Below are 23,246 nucleotides of genomic sequence, written 5' to 3'. Positions count from 1 at the left end.
GGCCTCCTTCCATTGTTCTTCTCCTAGATCAACCCTTGATCTCAGATTGCTAATGGGACAATTTGATTGAGGTTTGGTGTTATAGCAGGGATCAATGCAGGCGTTGTTTATCTTTTATATCAGACAAAACAGTTATGCAGTTCAGTGCATTAAGGAACTGCTGCATAACTTCCTTCTCCTTGTCAGATTGGTTTGATGTTGATAACCACACAATTTGAAATTCAAATTCAAACAAATTTCAATATATATAATTATATATATATATATATAACTATTTTTGATTACAAATTTATATATGCAACGTATTAGTATTTATTTGAACTCTAAACTTCTCAAAAATATCAGCTTAACTAGACAATGTTGATGTCTAGTTCTAATGAGGTTTTACAAGACCCATCAACATTGTCTGCTATTTATGATCACAATAAATACACACATACACAAAAGAAAAGGACTATGAGCACCTGGTCTCACTACAAACCCAATGGCCTTATACCACCCAAGGCATCATAATACTATCATATTCGTATGTAATTATCAAAAAATAACTTGCGAGGACTCTCCTCTGACCTGAAAATACTTTCTCCGCACCCAACTTAATGAACTATGAAAAGGAAAAGTAACCCTAAATACTTAGAAAATGAAAAGGAAAACGAAGACAGCCCAACCCAGCTCATCCTTAATCTCTTAATGGATAAATGATGCACCGCAAAAGGAATGAAAAACAGAAAGCCGCGTAAAATATAAACAAAATGATTTGAAAGTTCACGCTCAATAAGAGTTTTTATTGCTGGAAAAAGAAAAAAGGAAATAGAGCTTCTATTCATACCTCCTAAATTGTTATTTAGACCTCTACTGAATTTTTTCCTCAAAATTTTCCAATTTTATCCTTCACTAGTGTTTCTCTCTGTACCTTCTTTCTTTTCAATTTGCACTGATCTTTTCTACCTTACATACCAATTGCTGGAAACTACTGCCATCAAGACCTGATGGCCTGGCCCTTATCTCCTTCATCGTGGCTGCTAAGATCTATTTTCTCTTCTATTGAAGGAACCAAGTCTGGTTCCCTTTATTTCCAATTGAAAAAAAAAAAAATAGAAGACACTGGTTTCGTATGGTGGTGTTGGAAATTGACTGAAACTTGAGGGAATTAGAAATTTAACTCCCTCGTCCTTCTTAATTCTTCATAAACTTTAATCATTTACTGTTTGAGCCCAAAAGTAATTTTGGCAATATCCTTTAGTGGATCTAGCACAGCGGGCCGATACCTGCGGCCCAAAAATAAGCCTACTAGGGTTTGGGTTATAGCTTCGCCCATTCCGGAATCCATAAGGAAAACGAAACCTTATTGGAATCAAGTAGCAGAGATTGACTAGGAAACTTCAATCAATAGTCCTTCTACAACAAGGAGCAGTCAAAACCCTAGGTATATATACCAGGTTTCAAGGAAGAATTAAGACCTCTCTCATATCAATCAATCCTAGCGATTACAAAGCCTCCCCGGAGCAAACCTTCAACCTTGTTGAAACCCGGTGACCGTGCGCCAGTCCTAGTCTCTCCAAGAGCCGACTGTCAGCATCACCAGACCAACCCGGCGACCGTACTTCCAATCCCAGTCTCCCAGCGAGCCGACTGCGAGCGCAACCGCCACCGTTACTACCATCGAAGCAAGGGTAACGCCCTCGCAACCCAGCGAAGCTAAAGTCACGCTTTAGCAAACCCGTGCTTTCTCCCAACTTCCCAGTGATTGCTCTGCTTAGTCTACAACACTAAGTATCGATTCGGTGACCGCAAGAGATCACAACCAAAGTCCTTATCCGTAAGGCAAAAGTCCTTTTCCGAAAGGCTAGAGAAGAACCCTGTGACGAGGTTGGTGCTCTCCTCGTCCACAGCGCTTGAAGAAGAAGTCAGGTCAAGGGACTACCCCAACGACTGCACCCCGCGGTGCTGGCACGCCTGCGCAATCACTCGCTCAAAAGAGACAGTTTGCAAGCCAACTGGTTTTGGAGCCAAACATTTTGGCATGCCCAGTGGGACCAACTAAGTGTCTCTTCGTGAACGTTAGCCATTGGGAAGTCAAGCGAAAACCCTTACAAAAAGGGCTACGCTAACTGCTCAAAACACAAGACCTCCAGTTACAAACCGCATCCTCGCGCGGATTGTCGTGGTCTGTCAGAAGAACAAGTAATTCAAAGATTCTCTCTTTGTCCCCAGTTCTCCGATATGTCAACTGAACAGGGAGAGAGTCACTCGACCGCTACTGAGGGTCAGACTGTCATCACTGATCAGGCCAGTGAGCCTGTCGTTACCCCTGTCTCCAATACGGTGGGGAGTGAAGAATCAGAGGATTTCGTTGAGAAACCTATTCCAGAGGGAGCGACCGTCGAGGTTGCATGCGCGATCATCTCGGAAAACATTGAAAACCATCGCAAGAAGATGGCTGCTGATCTGAAAAGGGAGAACGCGAAAACAGATAGAATCTTACGCGAAATAAACCAGCGTATTTCCCAACAAGCTATGGAAACTGAGCAACTGATGTCGCAAACTGAGAATGCATTGAAAGCTCAAGCTATAAGCATCGCAGATGCCCAGAGTCAGCAGCAGAAAAAGATCATTGATGCTCTGGCGAATCATACCAAGCAAACAACATCAGATATGGCAGGTCTTCGCAAAGATGGAGCAACTCTCGCAACCGAGGTGGCCATGCAAAGAGCTGAGTTGAACCAAGCTAAAGAAGTGTTGAATAAGACGTTAGGAGATCCTAACGCTATCCTTGGTTCCCTGGGCCAACCATCTGGTTCAGGTAAATATGTACCGCCAAATCAGCGGGAAAAGGGTAGCAGCAGTACCGCTACACCTGCCGCGACCGCTGCTACCACGCAAGTGAGAGATAAGGAGCGAGCTCTGGTTATTGGCGGCAGCAAGGAAAAAACCACACCGTCAGGTGGACAGACCGCCAGACAGAAGCAGCAAGCATCGAAAAATGCTGACACTTCGTCCGACCCCTCTGTGTTCATTCAGTACGACAGCGATGGGGTAGAGAATGTATACCAAGAGCTGCCAGGAAGCTATTATGGAATTGACCAGGCTGGTAACCCGATCAAGATAACAGCTTTGGCAAAAGAGATGCCTATGCCAGTAGTGACTCTTCAACAACCAGCTGCAACCCGCGTTGTGCAGATAGGAGAAGGGATAGCGACGGTAAACCAAGCAATACCTGCGCAGCCTGTTCGCCATACAATGGCAATACCACCTCCTCCTCCTCCGGGTCCAGAGTATGTGAGACGAGATGAGGTAAAGGAGATGATCAGACAGGCTAACCTTAGGGCCCAGATGGATGGGGTCTATGAGGGACCTTTCCCACCGCACATAATGCTCGCGCCTTTCCCCAGGGGTTATAAAAACATCATATTTGCTACCTTTTCAGGGGAGGATACCGAGAATGCGGCAACTCATCTGGCCAGGTTCAGGGTACAATGCGGCCAGTACCAGAATGACGACATCCTCAAGTGCAGGATCTTTGGTACTTCTCTATCAGGGGCTGCCTTTAGGTGGTTCTCCAAACTGCGACCAGGAACTGTGGCAGATTGGCCTGTAATGGAAAAGCTCTTCCGAGAGACTTTTGGGGCCACAGAGCCTGAGGTAGACTTGGCTTCTCTCACCCAGATGGCCCAACAGCCCACAGAGTCCGCTGTGGCCTACCTTCAGCGCTTCCAGATTCAGAAGGCCAAACTGAATGTGATCCTGCCGGAGAAAGAGTTGATCAAGTTGGCGATCAAAGGCTTAGAGCCGCGCCAGCGAAAGAAGCAGCATGGAAGCATGATTCAGTCAATGGGAGAGCTCATCACAGAGGTGGGAAGCTTCGAACATCTCCTCAGAGAAACTGACGCCAGGAAGAATGCGTCCAGAGGGACGTATGTACCCGGGAAAAATCGCACCATAGCGGCCCTGAGCTACCAGCCGGCTACGTATGATCCTTACTATAACTATCATAGTGAGGATTTGGTTCAGGAGGACGATGAGGAAGATGAAAGCGACATCGCTGCTTATGAACTGACAGGGAGAAAGAACCCAGCCTTGAAGCAACTGAAAATCTCCAAGGAACTTGTCAAGCTCAAATCGATGGCCTTCACTAAACCTGAGTTCGCGGCGTATACATATGATGCCAACAAGGCACACGAGATTCTAGATGAGATGATCGCCGCGAAGATGGTGAAGACCGACTTTGGACCTTTCCCTCGACCAGATCAGCTGAAAGGAAAGAAGTATTATAAATTCCATAACTTGTGGAACCATAATACAGCTGACTGTGTGAAGCTCAAGGACCAGATTCAGGTATGGCTCAATAACGGTAGTCTTCAAGTGGAGGCTCCAGTAACTGCAGCAGCGCTTGTTGACCTAAACCCTTTTCCTGATACGGGGATCAACATGGTCGATGTGAATTGGACCAAGCAGAACCAGAGGAAACCAACCCTGGATTTGAACACAAAGGGGCGAGAAGGAGAGCTTAACGAGGCCCCTGCCCAGAAGAAGGCTAAACCATTTGGTCAGGCCTCGCCCGTAGTGTTATGCTCGCGGTGCAAGGAAGAGTGTGGCATCCAAGTGTCGCACGAAGAGGTCGAGCAGACATTTCGTTTTGGCTCTCTCCCGCCCATCAAGTGGGCTTCGCCATCGCGAAACTATCAACCTTCCAGCCCGAGAGAAAGGGAGGAAATGGGGTCACCTACAAAGGACTCCAATCTGTTTAAAAAGCTGAGGGCAGCTACGGTTGATCAGCAGACAGAGGCGAAGGCTGCCAACAAGCACAAAGACATTCTGACAAAACCCTACATCCCACCGGCTTCAACCGCTACCATCAAGGAAGGGAGGTGGTACACCAGGGAGAAGGGGAAGGCAGTGGAGATAAGTCCTTCCAGAAAGCGAAAACTGCAGCGCAGGTTTGGGGAAGCCAAGCGCGCGCTCGAGGCTTTAGACCAGGGCCTGATCAAACCTTCACAATTGGTCAAATCGCCTGAGCAGTATCATAGGGAGATGGAAGCACTTGCTGCCAAGCCATTAGTGGCCCCTCGTAGTTTGCGAAAGCAAGCGAGCTCAGCAATAGGGGTTTCTGAGCCCAGTGTTTTTTGCAGAATTACCAAGGAGAGAACACTTCCGCCAGCCAGAAAGGAGAGCTCACCGTCCAGGCGACCGCACGTCAGGCGCCGTGTGTTTCGTAATGAACCAGAAGCCAAGCCCTCAGTTTTCGAGAGACTGGGGGGCAAGGATAGGACTACCGACACTTTACAGTGGAGACCTAAAAAAGTCCAGAGTGTAGTATTTGCTCCCCTAGAGGCAGATTCTGCTAGGGAACCAAAATCAGTTTCCCCTGGAAACGCTCCCGTGGTTCAGGAGCATGAGCAGTGTGAGATAAAAGGCCTCACTGAGGAATCCTTAGTAGACAGGTTGGCTAAACAGTTCAACACGGTTATCCCTGTCAACGAACCCAAGCTCAACCTGGAGGATGACACATGTGAATTAGATACGTCCTGCAATATGGTTTATGTGCTCCCAGCGCGGTATGCAATACCGGTCGCGGCTCAGGAATGCGTAGAAACTGAGGAATGTAATACACAGCCCCTGCAGATCACGTCAGCGGTCCCAACACCGGTAGAAGAGATTGTCTGTCTGGAAACAGAGGACGCCAACAGTAAAGAATTCTTCATGAGCTTCACTAGGCCAACGCTTGCTATGGTCCAGCACATGAGACCTTTATACATCACGGCGGACGTTGGCGGTACCAAAGTTAGCAAGATCATGGTTGATACTGGAGCTGCGGTTAATGTCATTACTACTAGAACCATGCACTTGCTCGGAATCAAGAAGGAGAAGATCCAGTCAACGTCTCTCACTCTCAAGAACTTCGCGGGGACTGTAACAAAGACCTTGGGATTACTTTTCTTGCGTATCAAGGTAGGTCCAGCAGAGGGAGTTTATGCTTTCTTTGTGACAGATTGCTATGCGGCCTACAGCGCTATCCTGGGAAGGGACTGGATTCACCGGAGCTACTGTGTTCCGTCAACCCTCCATCAAGAACTTATTATGTGGAACAGGGAGACAGATAAAGCTGAGGTGATCAAAGCGGATCCTCGTCCATTCTCAGTATCCGCAAACTATGTAGATGCCAGGTACTATTTGGAGCCTATCGCTCCATTGCAAGTCAGTGGCCTCGATAACAAAGGCCGCCCCACAGGGGTGACGGCCTCTGAACTGGCACAGTGGGGGCTTACGCTTGCAAAAGAAGGCTTGGAAAGGCCTGGCCACGCTGTGCCTAAACCCTTAAACGATTAATGGATTACGACCTTCCAGAGGAAGGGATAGAGGCCCTCCACTCGCTGTACGAAAGATTATCATCATATCTAGTGGAAAAAGAGGCCTATGAGCGAATCGCGACTTTGGAAATCATTGAAGAAGAACTCTCCGATCAGGAACAAGAGGATGAGGTGGAGATTCAGCTCGCTCCGGCAGCGTTGGACGACACGCCTCCCAAAGTTAGAGACCCTACCGAGAAAGTCAATCTCGGGACAGCAGATGAGCCCATGGAAGTGGCTATCAGCGCTTACCTAGAGCCTAGCGAGAAACAGAGGCTTATCGATTTATTGCTAGAATTCAAAGACTGCTTTGCGGAAAAGTATGAGGATATGCCCGCCCTGTCACCAGACTTGGTTTGCCACCAGCTACCAACACTCCCTGACAAGAGGCCTGTGAAACAAGAACCGCGAAGAATGAATTCAGAAACTCAAATCCTCGTCAAAGAGGAGGTTGAAAAAATGCATAAATCAGGCATTATCAGGGTGGCCAAATACAATCAGTGGCTATCTAACATAGTGCCTGTCCGCAAGAAGAATGGCAAGATGAGGGTCTGCGTAGACTATAGAGACCTTAATACTGCTACACCTAAGGATGTCTACCCCATACCGGTCGCGGATATGTTGGTCGACGCCGTTGCGCGACATGAATTATTGTCCTTCATGGACGGTACTGCAGGATATCACCAGATTCCGGTCGCAGAAGAAGACAGACACAAAACCGCTTTCCGCTGCCCTGGGTTCGCGGGCGTTTTTGAATATGTGGTTATGCCTTTTGGACTGAAGAACGCTGGTGCGACTTATCAAAGAGCCATGAACCTAATATTTCATGACATTCTTGGAAAGATTTTGGAGGTTTACATTGATGACGTGGTTGTCAAATCTCAGAAAAGAGGAGATCACATCACAGATCTCAGGAAAGTATTCGAGCGCATGCGACAGCACAAGCTTAAAATGAATCCCGCTAAGTGCGTTTTTGGGGTTCAAGCAGGAGACTTTCTTGGGTTCATTGTCCATCAGAGGGGAATTGAGGTCCCTGAAGACAAAGCGAGCGCAGTCATCAACGCATCTCCGCCACGCACGAAGAAGGAGCTGCAGCGTTTGCTTGGTAAAATCAACTTTTTGAGACGCTTTATCTCTAACTCTGCAGGTAAGATCCAGCCTTTCTCTCCTCTGTTGAAGCTACAGGGCCAGAACGAGTTCGTCTGGGAGCATAAACACCAAGAGGCTTTTGATAAAATCAAGGCCTACCTGGCGAGCCCACCAGTGCTCGTTCCTCCTAGGGTTGGATTCCCATTAAAACTATATATTTCTGCAGCTGAGGCCTCCATTGGCAGCCTGCTCGCCCAAGACGATGAGGGTGGTGTCGAACATGCCATATTCTATCTTAGTAGGACACTCACAGACTGCGAGACAAGGTACACTCCGATGGAAAAGCTGTGTCTCACATTGTACTTCTCAGCATGCAAGCTGCGCCACTACATGTTATCCTTTACCACTTGCATCATCGCTCAGACTGACTTGGTCAAGTACATGCTGTCGCGGCCTATTCTGAGAGGCCGCATTGGCAAATGGGTATTGGCTTTATCTGAATTCTCGCTACAGTACGTGCCACAAAAGGCCGTAAAGGGACAGGCTATCGCAGATTTCCTGGCACACCACCCTACCTTGGACATCCCCGTAGTGAAGGAGTTAGAGATAACAGTTGTAACCATCACTCGGCCAGATTTAGCGCGCATCCCAGAATACGCTGTCCGGTATCAAGCCACAGTCTCCTTGCAGCCCTGGATACTGTACTTTGATGGTTCAAGAACGGAAACGTTAGCAGGGGCAGGGATCGTTCTGGAGAATCCAGCGGGCGATCGTTTTTCTTATTCTTTCCAGCTGGAGTTCAAATGTACAAACAATCAAGCAGAGTATGAGGCCCTGATCATTGGCCTAGAGGTTCTGCTAGAGTTGGGAGTAAGGGACGTTCAGGTACACGGCGACTCTTTGCTTATAATCAACCAGCTCCAAGGAAAGTACAAGTGTGAAAGCCTTTTGCTTATACCCTATTTGCATCGCGCCATTGAGCTTCTGGATCAATTCGATGAGGCAGATTTGGAGCACATACCCCGTGAGCGCAACTTTGCGGCCAATGAGCTCGCTCAATTGGCTACAGGCATTACATTGAAGTATGGCGTTCGCGAGCGCATCCTGAAGGTCGAGCGCCGCACACTGCCTTCGTGGCTCGCGCGGCCTGACCCACCGGATGATCCAGTTGTCGCGGTTCTCGAGCCTATTGACGTCGATTGGCGCATTCCGCTGATTGACTACCTCAAGCAACCAGACCCTACAGTAGACAGGAAGACTCGTTTTCTTTCCTTGAATTATTTCCTCAGAGGTGACGAGCTGCGACGACGTGAGGAAGATGGCGTAGACTTTCGCTGTGTCTATGGCCGCGAAGCCAAGAGGTTGATGCGCGAAGCGCACACGGGAGTATGTGGTGCCCATCAAGCAGGCCCCAAGATGCGTTGGCTTATCAGAAGACATGGGTATTATTGGCCCAGCATTTTGAAGGACTGTATCGCGTTCGCGAAAGGTTGCCAAGACTGTCAGGCGCATGGTCCAGTGCAACACATTCCCAATATTCCCATGCAACCCATTATTAAACCTTGGCCTGCCAGAGGCTGGGCTTTGGACTTGATTGGGATGATTCACCCTCATTCCTCGCTCCAGCATAAGTTCATCATTGTAGCCACTGATTTCTTCACGAAATGGGTTGAGGCTGAACATTTGAAGGAAGCTTCCGGCGCTACCATTCGCCAGTTTATCTTTCAGAATATTATTTGCAGGTTTGGCATTCCAGAAGTGTTGGTCTCAGACAGGGGGGCAGCATTTATGGGCGGCGAGGTAGAGAAACTTGTCAAGGACTTGGGCATCCAGTTCGTCCACAGCACACCATATTACGCCCAATCCAATGGTCAGGCAGAGGCCAGTAACAAGATTATTATCACCTTGCTCAAGAAGATGCTTGTTGAAAACCCTAGACAGTGGCACGATACGTTGTATGAGACCTTATGGGCTTATCGTACCTCCAAGAGGAATCCCACTGCTACGACCCCCTATGCACTAATGTTCGGTCATGATGCCATCTTACCGTTGGAGATCAACGTCCAGTCTCTGCGCGTCCAAGATCAGCATCACTTGATCGGGGAAGATTACGTTCAGGCGATGTGGCAAGAACACGAAGATCTCAGCGAGCAACGCTTGGCAGCTTTGGACAACTTGGTTTTGGAAAAGCAACGGATTGCTCGCGCCTATGACAAGAGGACGCGTGGCCGTAGTTACAAAGAGGGTGACTTGGTTTGGAAGGCTGTTTTGCCTTTTGGCGAGAAGTTGACCGGTCGCGGTAAATGGACTCCGCGATGGGAAGGACCCTTCGTTGTTCATCGCATTCTGGAGCGCGGGGCCTTTCACCTCAAAGATTTGGATGGCGACCTCCACCGCAATCCCATTAACGGGCGGTTCCTGAAGAAATATTACCCTAGTGTTTGGGAGTTTGAAGATCCACCAAAACAACCTTCTTCTCAGACCGGGGGGCAACATTAGTCTCCCCAGGTTCGCTTCATCCATATTCAGGCCTTTTCCGTGGCCTTAGTATCCTGTACTTGCTTCACCTACGCATACTAGGGGGGCAACACTCTGTACATTCAGGCCTTATCTGAGGCTTTAAATTTGGCCTTATTTGAGACTTTAGTTTCGGTCGACAATTTCAAATTTCTTGTTATTGTTGTCAATTTTTCTTTTCTTTGACATTATGGTGTTAAGAATGCATGTAATGGCCTATACCTGAGGCCTTATTTTATAGGTTGATTTTGCAAACAGTGTTAAAAACTTTCATTCATAAAGTGGCTTCGCGGCCAAAGAGCAATACAAAGTGCAAATCAAAATAATTACATTTGCGGTTTACAAGGCCAGAAGTGGCTTAGAGTAAAAACCATAAAGTTACAGATCTACTGAGAGTTTCTGATCTTGTGGCAGCGAAGGGGCTGTGCTCGGGCATTCATACTCTCCCTCTCTTCACCCACTTGCCTCCTCTGATCTGAGTTGCAGCCGCTACCGTCTGTACCGGACCAAAAAGGAAGGAAATAATCCATCGCAACCCTTTTGGTTGGATTACCCTCCGGGATGGAGATGGTCTTCACAGAGAGCGCGACTCACAACCACATCTACCTCCAGGGGAAAAACATAAGTCACGCAGTCAGACCCTGGAGGTAGGCTACGGAGCAAGAACAGGCGACCCATATTGGTCTTCCGCCCTTCTTCCTCCTGCTCCACGCGGGCAATCTGAGAGAGGGGACCCCTCAGAATCGGGTTCCGCCGCGGCGGGAGCACCACATGTTCTTCAGTCTAAATGAAACCGGTGGATTTCACCGCGACTTCCAGAGACCAAAGACATGTGGTTGGACCTGAGGTTAGGCCATAAGACCTACCCAGGTATTGAGGTTAAGCCATAAGGCCTAAGAATTTGAGGCTAAGGCTAATATCGTGAGTAGAAGATTGTAGAAACTGGAGAAAGAGAAGTAGAGATTGTGATACTATCTCTGGGGAACCCATATTCAATTGTGTATATCATCTCCCCAGAGTGCAGGTATTTATAGTGCCAGTCTCAGTGGCCTTGACCGTACGATGGGTGGTTGTGATATTCTCATTGCCATCAATGAGCGTATCAATAGGTGCTAAATGCTAAGATCTCGGAAATGAAGATAATTGAAAGCACGTGGGAGGCGGGGCAGTCTCCAAGGAGGTAACCGCTCCATTTCGAGATTATCTTTTCAATCTTTTCAAACAGTTTTAAAAGCATTAAAACAAATTAAAGCGCTGAACAGTTCGAGAAGTTAAGTTGATATGTATTTGGGCCAAGCAATGTGGGCTAAATATTAAGTTAATAATAATATTATTGTTCATACAAAACATGGGCTTAATTCTAGAGGCCCAAAAGTCTGCGGCCCGCATGGGTCAGGCGAAGGAAAAGTTCATCTAAGCGAAAACTAGCATCCGCAGTGGCTTGTGCGGCTTGCTGGGCTGCCACGCGAGCTTGAGCCAGTTCTTGGGATAGCGTCTCAAAGGCAGCGAGGGGTTGTTCCAACTGAGGCTCCGCGTGAGTAAGCCTGGTAGTAACGTCAGTTAACCGGGCTTGAAGAGCCTGAATCTGGGACCTCAAGTGGTTCCTTTCGAGCGTCAGTTCCCTGATGAGGTTAGCTTGGTCACCCAAGAAATCGCGCACGGTCTCCGTTTGTTGAGTGAGGTTCTGATAGTGCGTCTCGGTCTGCCTAGCCTGCGCGCTCACGACTGCCCGCTCATTGAGCCCTTGAGGGAGGTTTTGCAGCAGTTGATCAACCTCTTGGAACTGATCTGCAGTGATGGCTCCCTCGCGGAGAAGTACCCTCAAATATTCTAAGACTCTCACGGGCGCACCAGGAATCAGGATATCAGGGCCCATGAAGCGACGAAGGCCTTCTCTGGCTTCATTTACGACCCCAGGAGGGGTCACTTCGAGTACACGAGCTAACCTTTCCAGAGTTGAGGGAGTTGGTTGCTCAGCGACAGGGACCTCAGGAGGTTCAGCGACTGGTACTGCCTCTGGCATTGGTTCAGGAAGGTCTCCCAATCCTCCGGCTTCAGTGACTTGGGGGGCAGGGGGGAGAAGTTCTTGGCCAACCATATTAAGAGCGGGTTCAACAGCTTCTGCCTCTACAGCTTCAGCGTCCTCAGTGTTGAAGGCATTTGGATTCTGGAAGAAGGTATTGTCAGAAGAGAATATTTAAGCCAGGAAGTAATAATGAATTAGTTGGTTAAAGGAAATACCTCCTCGGCTGGGGGCTCACGTTCAACGACCGCTGGCATTGCCTCTGGGTTAGCTTCGCTGGGAACAAGAATTGAGTCAGGCGCTATCTGTTCCAGGACAGGTATATCGCTTGGTTCCTCGTGAAGTGCATCCGGTAGCGGTACTCTATCTTCGGCCTCAGGCGAGCTATCATCTATGATCTGCACTGGGATCAAGGCCAACTGTGCATTATTAGCAGCGCCCGCAGGAGGTGGAGAGTTGTTCACAATAGTTGGCGCTTGGGCTTGGAAAGCAGATGTGCCTTCACCAGCAGCTGAAGATCCTTCTTCAGTGTGTCTCAAGGACCTATGGCGAACCTGCGAATGAGGATTGTTACATGGTCGCATAGAATGGAAAGAAATTGCTAACAAGTACTGAGTAGGCTTGTGTCTTACCAATCGGTCAGCGATTGGTTCATCTTCTGCCCATAGGTCAGTTCGAGGATCGGAGCGACTGCGTTTCCGAGCCGAGAGGGCGGCGATCTGTTGGGGTCAGAAGATTAGGTTTGATTCGTGGAGGAAGTATGTTTTACTCAAACAAAAAGTTCTTACCGTCTGCGAGTCATCATCATCAGAGGAGGATTCGTTGTCTTCAGGCTCTGTCATTACTGCATTTTGTTTCCCAGACTGGCCAGTGGCTTGGGAAGCGTTGGCGGCGCGACTGCCAGAGGTTGGCGCGTTTCCCTGGAATAGCAAAATTTTGAATTAAAAGGGAAGAGAAAATGAACAAAGGACAAGACACGAATCAGGATATTTACCTCTTGAGGGGGTTCGCGGATTACAATACCAGCCTGGGCCTGACGTGGGGCTCGCGCGGGTCGCGGAGCCGGCTCGGCAGCAGGAGGAGGAACTTGTGCAGCGTCTTCAGGGATGCGAGCAAGTAGATCAACGTCGGCAGGGTAGGGGTATCGCAGTTCCCCGAAAATGGCAGCGAATAGCTCATCATGCTGTTGCCTCCAGCAGTTAACAGAAACTTCTGCCCACCATGCCTCGTATCCTTCCTCAGTCCCATCCACAGAGTCAATCTCTCTAGCCCAGTCAGGGAGGTCAACCAGTACGAGGGTGCTTTGTGCTGGCGGAGGCCCAGAAAGAGGCCCAAATCTACGCCAAGAGGTGTTATAGTTCCAAGCATCATACAGAGGGAATGGAACTAATTGAACAAGGCCGAGTTGGCGAGCGAAGTGGTTGGGAGCATAGAGTTCATAACTAAGTTCGTCAGCGGCAATCCTGATGTCAGAACAGGAGATTGCGCGGCGAAAGGCCAAGCGAGCGCGATCACTGTAGCGAGAGGCGCCAGGAAGAAATCCGTGTTCAAGCGGAGCCGGGAATCTTCGACTCAGCACCAAGTCGCAGTATGGCATCTCGTGCAGAAGGTACAAGTATGTGAAACACTCAGAATAAGGAGGGGATGTGTACCTTTCATCGCGACAGAGCCATCGTCCCAGGAGTTGATCAGTAGGTGGAAGCAATGGGATGTCGTCGCGACGATAATATGGGAAGTAAATTTGAATCCAGAAGTCAAGAATCCAAAAAGGGCCAGAGATGCCAGTCTCGAAGGGATGCATTGTGGCTTGGTACAAAGTTCGATAGAGGGCACCCAGCACTGGTTGTCCTAATCCCACGCGGCAGCCGTTGTAGAGGGCCGTTGCCAGCAAGGTCCAGGCACCAGTGGGTTTACAGGAGGAAGTACAGAAGATAAACTTACAAAGCCAGTACTCCAAGAAAGCAATCCCGCCAGTCGCGTTGTGCTCCTGGCGGTAATAAGCCAACCACCGCGGATAGGAGCCGCTATGAGCGCTGCGACCATTTTGGGCCATGGTGGAAGTAAATGTATCAGAGTCGAATTGGCCATGCAGATAAGGCTCGCTGTCGATGGGTAGGCCAGTGATGGTGAGAATGTCCAATAAAGTGATACTCATTTGGCCAAATCAAAAATCGAAGGTGTTGGTGGCAGTGTTCCAAAAACAGAGAAAGGCGGCGAGTGGCGAACGATTGCCACCGCGCGGGAGACGAAAACAAAGATCGATAGTATGGGTGATACCTGCTGCGTTCCAGCGAGCCAGATCTCGAGCTCGCGCTTCACGATACCAGGAAAGCTCCGCCGCACTGATAAAAGATGGCCAATGCCCTATTTTTGATCGATGATTAGGGGCACTCCAACTGGTAAAATCCCCAGGAGTCCTTCGGAGGACTGGGATGGGGCGGCGAACAGGTAAGCCATAGAAGGCGATGGCGTCAGCCGGGAAAGAATCCCGCGGCGTTGGACCCAGTCCGGCATGGTTGTTCGAGAGTCTGAGGAGCAGGGGTCTCTGGATAATGGTCTGGAGGATCAGGCTGGCACCGATGTTGGCTCCCCAAGAATGGGCGGCTTGTTCATTCAGTTCTTCTTCTTGATCGATAACTATCTTTTTCGGGGGAGCCATTTCTGGGTTTCGATGAGGAAGATGTGTGCAAAAGAGGGTTTCTGGGTTTAGGAGACTAAAAGAGTTTCTGATGTGACAGGTCTGAAGTGGCTGCGGGTTTAAATAAGAGATTTTGTGAGGGAAACGATACGACAGAAAGGCGTTTCGCGAGTGAAAGGACGCAACCCTCATTAATGACATCGTTTCAAGCATTGAACGCGTCGTTTTAGGCCCCTTCAATCAGTTGCATTTTCATAAGCCTGATTTCGAGGCCTGGGGGGCAATGTTTGAGCCCAAAAGTAATTTTGACAATATCCTTTAGTGGATCTAGCACAGCGGGCCGATACCTGCGGCCCAAAAATAAGCCTACTAGGGTTTGGGTTATAGCTTCGCCCATTCCGGAATCCATAAGGAAAACGAAACCTTATTGGAATCAAGTAGCAGAGATTGACTAGGAAACTTCAATCAATAGTCCTTCTACAACAAGGAGCAGTCAAAACCCTAGGTATATATACCAGGTTTCAAGGAAGAATTAAGACCTCTCTCATATCAATCAATCCTAGCGATTACAAAGCCTCCCCGGAGCAAACCTTCAACCTTGTTGAAACCCGGTGACCGTGCGCCAGTCCTAGTCTCTCCAAGAGCCGACTGTCAGCATCACCAGACCAACCCGGCGACCGTACTTCCAGTCCCAGTCTCCCAGCGAGCCGACTGCGAGCGCAACCGCCACCGTTACTACCAGCGAAGCAAGGGTAACGCCCTCGCAACCCAGCGAAGCTAAAGTCACGCTTTAGCAAACCCGTGCTTTCTCCCAACTTCCCAGTGATTGCTCTGCTTAGTCTACAACACTAAGTATCGATTCGGTGAACGCAAGAGATCACAACCAAAGTCCTTATCCGTAAGGCAAAAGTCCTTTTCCGAAAGGCTAGAGAAGAACCCTGTGACGAGGTTGGTGCTCTCCTCGTCCACAGCGCTTGAAGAAGAAGTCAGGTCAAGGGACTACCCCAACGACTGCACCCCGCGGTGCTGGCACGCCTGCGCAATCACTCGCTCAAAAGAGACAGTTTGCAAGCCAACTGGTTTTGGAGCCAAACATCACCGGGTTTCAACAAGGTTGAAGGTTTGCTCCGGGGAGGCTTTGTAATCGCTAGGATTGATTGATATGAGAGCTGTCTTAATTCTTCCTTGAAACCTGGTATATATACCTAGGGTTTTGACTGCTCCTTGTTGTAGAAGGACTATTGATTGAAGTTTCCTAGTCAATCTCTGCTACTTGATTCCAATAAGGTTTCGTTTTCCTTATGGATTCCGGAATGGGCGAAGCTATAACCCAAACCCTAGTAGGCTTATTTTTGGGCCGCAGGTATCGGCCCGCTGTGCTAGATCCACTAAAGGATATTGCCAAAATTACTCATCTATATCTACTCCACTGATCCTACCTTTCATTCTTGTCAGTTTCGTTGGATTTTTTTTTCCTTAAGGCCAAAATAAGATGTTAAAAATTATCAAAAAATTGGGAGGTCTAGATAACAAATTTTTTTTTTTAAAAGGGTTTGGAACCCAGCCTAGCTAGGAGGCTCAGCCCCACGCCCAATTCCATTTATTGAATTAAAATTTTGCATCGGGGGGGGGGGGGGGGGGGACATATAACCTGAACCCCGAGTTACATAAGAAATATTACAAAGATCCTCATAGAGAACGTCCTGAATAATAACATGTGTCTCCTCTAACGAAAACTCATCTAAATGACCACATCTAGCAAGGTGGGCTAATCTATTGGCCACACCATTTGCTTCACGACTTATATGTTGAAAATGAAACAAAGTAAAAGCATTAACATACCTTCTACAATCATCTAAGATCCTTCCAATGATTGAAAAATCTTCATCAGTTGCATGTAATGCACTCACCAAGTTCACGCAGTCACTTTCAACTTCAATTTCCTTCCAATCCTGTTGAATTGCAATCAACAATCCTGCCCTTAGAGCTTTAGCTTCCATATGAATGGCTGACTGTGCAGAGTGAAAAGGTCTTGCAAAACTAGCTATGCACGCTCCCTCAAAGTTTCTGACCACAACCCCCACACCTCCTCCACCAGTTTCAACGCAAAACTTCCGTCTACATTAATTTTCAACATTCCTCTTGGTGGACAAGTCCACTTGGTGAGAGGTCTCTTGGCCTTGCCTCCTTGACGTTTATGTAATTGCTTATATTCATCAAGAAAAGACGTAGCCCATGCATGCATGTTATTGTTGTTGAAAACTGACCCTTTCCAAACCATATTGTTTCACTCCATCCAAATCACCCACAGGGCCATCAAGAAATATTCCAACTTCTCACCATTAAGTGCATCAATCATATCCCAAAACCAAATATCAATAACCATAGAGGGGTGCTTACCGGGTTGTAACTCCAGCGAACTATGCCTCCAGAAGGCTCTCAAAGCATCACAGTTTTTGAACAAGTGTAAGCTATCTTCTATCCCATTAGCACAGTACACACATTTCACGTCTAAGAGCTGGACCCTCTTAATTAGGGAAGCTCGAGTGGGTAACGTTCCCTTGACCAGACACCATGCATGCATACGTACCTTAGGTGGTACGTTAACTTTCCATAGCTTTCCCCACAAACTTGCTTGGTCAACCCCTAAGCTTGAGCCAGAAGCCGTTCTCTCCAAACTGTCCGTAACGCGAGCAACATGGTACCCATTTTTCACACTATACCTTCCTTTGTTATCAAAATGCCACACAAGCCTATCAGCCCCTCCATTTAGACTCAGAGGAATTTTCATAATATTCACCACTTCTATAGGTGTAAACAGCTCATGTAATAACCATTCTTGCCAATCCCTAGTCTCTTCATCAATAAGATCCACAACTCTAAACTCCTATGTACCCTGCATGGGGATAGAAAAAGGTTTGAAATGATAGGGTAAGGGCACCCATGGATCATTCCAAAGCGAAATATCTTCCCCATTGCCCACCTGAAATGTCAAACCCTTTTTCAACAATTCCCTCCCATGCATAATACTCCTCCACGTAAAAGACGCCCCCTTATGCAAACCAGCATGCATGAAATCAGGAGGTATAAATAGAAACTCTCAAAAGGAAAAAGAAAAAAAAAGAAGAAAAGGAAGTTGTTTCGGATTTTTGTGTAGCTCGAGTGAATAATAGTCGATCTAGGTCCTGGCATAATTTTGGGCTGCAGTGTCCATCTCGCAACCATAATTTGTTGACCAGAAGGGAATGAGGAGCTCTACATCAACTCGATCGGTTTACAGAACTCGTTCAATCAAATAAGCTTGTTTATAGAACTCGGTTTGGCGTTCGAGTTTCAAAGTTTGTTAGAAAGTTTGATACAATTATAATTTAGAGATACGCTGTAGCCATCCGTTCGTAATAAAAAAAATGAAAACCCTCGAGAGCGAAAGCTCTCACTGCCCTAGTGTCGCCGAAGACAAACGACATCTATGGGAGCCTTCAGTGTCTCCCCACCAACAGTCGCACCAGCGGCCAAGCACAGCGACGACTTTTGCCACCGCGCCTACAGGTTTCAAGCCGAGTTTTCTCCGATTCGGGGATTGTTTGTGGCTATGGTTGATGGTCACAATTGGGCTGGGTGCATTCTGGCCATGGCCTAGACGTGGCCGTCTCCGTCATCGATCTCTGGGCGGCAGTTGGCTTATGCTTTGGTGGCTGTGATGGCTACGCTGGGTCGCGACGGTACTGAATTCGTTGCTTGCAGTGGCAATGAATAGGGAGATTGGTGGTTATGGCTAGGTGTTCAGATCAATTTGGGCATGCATGGTTGTTACCGCTGGGACTGATAGAGGCTTTCCAAGGAGGTAGTGGTCTCTGATTTGGTGGCTAGGATGGAGGCAGACGTCGTCTGACGGTGGGGGGTGGCTGAGTTTGGGTGCCCTACTGTGGGTGTACAGATCAATCTGGGTTTCCCAGATTTTGGGCTGCTATCGGGCCTATGTCACTCTTTTTACCCATTTTCACCATTTCGTGGGTCAAACATCTCCATGGGTCTGCATATGGGATCCAGGAGACCTTCTACCAGGTTTTTTGCTCAATTGTGCTATTTTTGTTCCCTGGGTGTGCTGCTTTTTCTTTCAGGTGGAATGCTCATTTCTAAATTCTACAAGGAGTTTCAGTATAATCACATTGTGAGTACCACAATTGAGTGCCTTGGCTAGCAGTATTCTTTATACTGGGACGAGTTTAGTTTTGATTGGTCTATCGATTCTTTGTATGCCTGGATTCTAGATTCTGATGGTTGGGTCTACAAATCTCAAGGTCGTGACAATAGTTCTATTGTTGGTAATTATCTTGAGGAGGCTGAAGATTTACCTTCAGTTTTTGATAGTTTTTGTAGAAAAGTTTTAGAGCATTGTTATAATGTACAAGGACAATTGGTTGGTGTAGTACACCTTCTAGTTTGTTCTACCTTAGCTCTAGGGCCAAGTCGTTTTTAGTCTTTGTATGCTCCCCATTGGAATGCCCTCTTGAGCGATTTCAATCGGTAATTCAATGAACTTTTCTTTCACAAAAAAAAATAAAATAATTTAGAGAGTATTAGAGAGAATAAAGAAATATGTTGTAAATATTATATATATATATATATATATATATATGTGTGTGTGTGTGTGTGTGTGTGTGTGTGTGTGACTGTCCGCGTAAATACTCATTAAGCTATCTCCACTCGTAGGTTCAAAGTCTAAATTTTAAACCTCATCTGGGTCTATTACTAAAATCAGTTTTGAGGGTTTAAAGTTCATAAGTTGGTCTACAAATAGACCATGGTGTAGACGGAAATGGACCATGAAATGTTGAGGGCTGGCCGACATGCATTTAGTATGGAGAATAATAGCCCACTTGAATATTATTTAATCATCAAATGATTGAAGTTGAGAAAATTACAGGTATAGATGGTATCTCATGAAGTGTTTTCAGGTAATTGCAGAGCTCGTTTTATACTTCTTAAATTTTATTTACCAAGTGATGCAATAGTATTTCATTTGCTCAGATTTGTAATCGATAATGTCTACAACATATCAATTAGTAAATATTAAACCATAAGCTGGGCAAGTCTAACATCTTTTTATTTATTTATTTATTTTGGAACCTAGCCCAGCTAGGAGTTTCAACCAAACGTTTGTCAATCTTATTCATACAACAGGACATATGGCCAAGGGAGAGGATCTTCCTAACTTGCCTAAGCTTTCAATGTCAAAGCGACACGTGTATAAAATCATGATCCAACGACTTATATTGATTTTCATAAATACCTACTATTTTATCTATTTTTTGCTGCTGAGGCAAAAAAATAAGTGGTCTTCTTTGCCTTCTTTACCTACTATGTTTTGACTTCTTCTTTGCCACAGTTTCCAGATCTTCTCTCTCTCATGGAAGGAAATTTCAAATTTGCTTGAAATCTTCAATTCTACCAACCTTTGGTTCTATCTAAGATGGGTGGGTTCATGCTGATTGATTAGGAGGAGAAGAAATGAATGATAAGAGAGAGAAAAGCAGAGGGCTAATTAATCGGTGGAGGTTTTCAGCAGAGTTGGCTGACAAAAGGGGAAATCTTGCTTATGCAGGTGTTGCACTCGGCAGGGGAGAGGTCACCACGGCACTGATAAAGCCCGTTAGTGCCGTCGCCAGAGGTGGCTATGGCTGCTAAGAAAGTCTTTAGTGAAGAGTTTCAGACTTGGTCGCGAATAGAGACTGAAAGTATAGAGGAAGGATTGAAAGTATAGTGGGCAAATCAATATCAGCCTTTAGATTTGACTTTATACACGTGTCAATTTGCCATTAAAAGCTTAGGCAGGTTAGGTAGATAAGAAGCTTAGGAGAGGATCCTCTCCCTATGGCCAAAGCCCCGTGAATTACAACAATAATCCTCATATAGAATATCACGAATGATAACAAGACTTTCATCTAAATATAGTTCATCTAAATAATCAATACTAGCAAGGTGTGCTAATTTATTAGCAACATTATTTGCTTCCAGATATACATGATGGAATTGAAAAAAAAGAAAAGCTACCAACATACCTCTTTTCAGAGGTGCTCCCTCCTTTTTAGATGTAGAAATTATTTCACTAAAATTAGGACAATTCTTAGGTTCACCCTCATTGTCGATTAACATACTTTTACTTAATAAATTTATGATTCAACGGTCCATATCTTAAATTAACCTTTAAAGATCATCTCTGTACAAAGTTCAATCGAATCAGAAATCGTTTAATTATCTAATTGAATCAAACAAAAGGATGGTTCTAACAACACTTGCTACTATTATGATGAACCGTCCATGTATTTAATAGAAATGAATAATTAAAAGGTCATCAATATTATGCGTTAATCGCAAGAGAGGGTGATTCTTTAGCCAAGTTGCTAGTAAACCTCCAAATATCCTACCCGTCATTCTTAACAGACACATCAATATGGCTAAAAGAGCAAGACTTTGGAGAAACAGTAACATCTTCCGTCCATAACAAACTAATACCTCCAAACCTGCTAACACCCTTATCATTCTTTTTATTTATAAATTTACAGAAAAAAACATTTCGCCAACCAATCCGACGTCTTATAGGCACCACCTCCGCAGCAGTACACCTAGGGGATGTTTGTTTCACAGGACTATCATCCTCCACCTTAAATTTTATAATAGTCTTGGACTCCTCTAACCCGGCTTATTATTATACATATACTAAAGGTGGTTACACTGTTCATCATTGTTTATTACTATTCATGTAACAGTGAAGTGACCGTTTTGCCCCTAATTTTTAACTGAAATTACAGTTCTGCCATATCCTTTATCTTCTTTTTTTTTACAATTTTGCCATATCTTTTTTTTTTTTTTTTTTTTTTTTTTAAGGGAGAACAATTCTGTTTTGTATTTGTAAATTTATACAAATCATGAAAAAAGTTTATTATTGTTTGCATTTGTTGCTAATCTTTTTTTTTTTTTAATAGGATTTGATATTATTAGAAATCAAAGCCATGAAAACAGGCCAAAGTCTAACAAGTACTTACACAAGAAACCTGGTACAAACACCAGATATCCTATCTAAGCCTATACTAAACTCATTAAAGTCGAAAGGGACGCTCGCTTGAGAGCAAGCCTAGCTAAGCAAGAATAACTCGCTTCCTAAGGAAAAATCAATCATCTAGCCTAATCCGCCAACACTCAATTGTGGTACAAACTAAAGACTAGAAACATCTTAGAAAAGCTCATAGAGAAAATTCCTACATTAAAAGACTTGCATCCAGATGTCTAGGCACCATAGAGATCTAGGAAAGCATCATCTCCTTCCCCTTAGGGTTGGAGGTAGTACCATCTTCAGTCCCCTCAGCATCTAACAACCTCGGCAACAGGTTGGTCTTCTTGCTCTCTGAAATCTGCTGACTCAAGTTGAGCCCTGGCCTAACGACCCAAGCCCAAGCCCGAGCTAAGTAAATAGAAGCCCAATCACGCTGCAAGGCCATCGCCGCCGCCGCCTGCCACAGATCTGGCGGCTTGCCTTTCCACCACACCATCTCTCCTCGATTAGTGACTACCAAAACCAGGCAAATCGTCACTATCTTTCTTTGACAAGCCTTACAGGGACAAAACTCGATAGAATATCGGCTGGTACTGTCAGACCTCAACTCTACTGCAGTGGGGTGACGCATATCTGTCAGGGTTGCCTTTGATCTCAGTGGGGTGACGATGTTGTCTCAATCGGAATCGGAATCGGTCAATGACAATCCAGCCTCTCCCTCACCCTGTGTTGCCTCGACGCACGACAAAGATCCCAACAAAGCGAGAAGAAAACCAATAGAACTCTACTGCCAGATAAGAGAAATCCCGACACCCACCACCACTGCTCAATGATGATAGCCCAACACCCACAACGAGAAGCCGCGGTGTTGCTAGTTCAGACGGAGATCAGAGAAAACCCAAAGAGGGTTGTGTGCCGCCACTCTAGGCTCTAGGGTTTCCCTAAAAAGAGTTATTGGTAAAAGTGTATTTGTTGCTAATCTATTATTAACAACAAAACAAATTATATTCTAAATAGCGTCGATGTTTTTTAAATTGTGAATATTCATCTATTATATTTGAAACTTGAAAAAATAAAAAATAAAACCGCAGCATCACGCGGATCAATTTACTAGTGCTATACTAATAATTGACCCATGTTTAGTGCTCCAACTGATAATAAGAAAGAGCAACAACAGAAGAAAGAACAGCTTGATGAGTGGAGTTGAAAACTAACTGAGGAGAACCAACTCAATTAATGATGGGAGAATATCACAAATGGTCACTGAACTATGACGTGTTCGACACTTTAGTCACTCAACTTTCAAATATATCACTTTAGTCACTCAAGTTATATATTGTCTACCACTTTAGTCACTCTGTTTATTTCCATATATCTTATCAATCGAAATCTCGTAAATAATATATTATCTCAAGGATATTTTAGTCAAATTACTAAAAAATTAAACTTTTTTCTTTTTCTTTTTCTTTTTCTTTTTCTGCTTTTTATTTGTTTCTTCCTCTCCCTGGACTCTTTGATCCGCGCATGGAGCATGAACCATTGTTTGAATATGTTGGTGAACCAATGGAATATGAATGA

Source organism: Rosa rugosa, chromosome 5 (genome assembly GCF_958449725.1).
Source record: "Rosa rugosa chromosome 5, drRosRugo1.1, whole genome shotgun sequence".
NCBI classification, from domain to species: Eukaryota; Viridiplantae; Streptophyta; class Magnoliopsida; order Rosales; family Rosaceae; genus Rosa; species Rosa rugosa.
Note: the sequence above shows the minus strand (reverse complement) of the source record.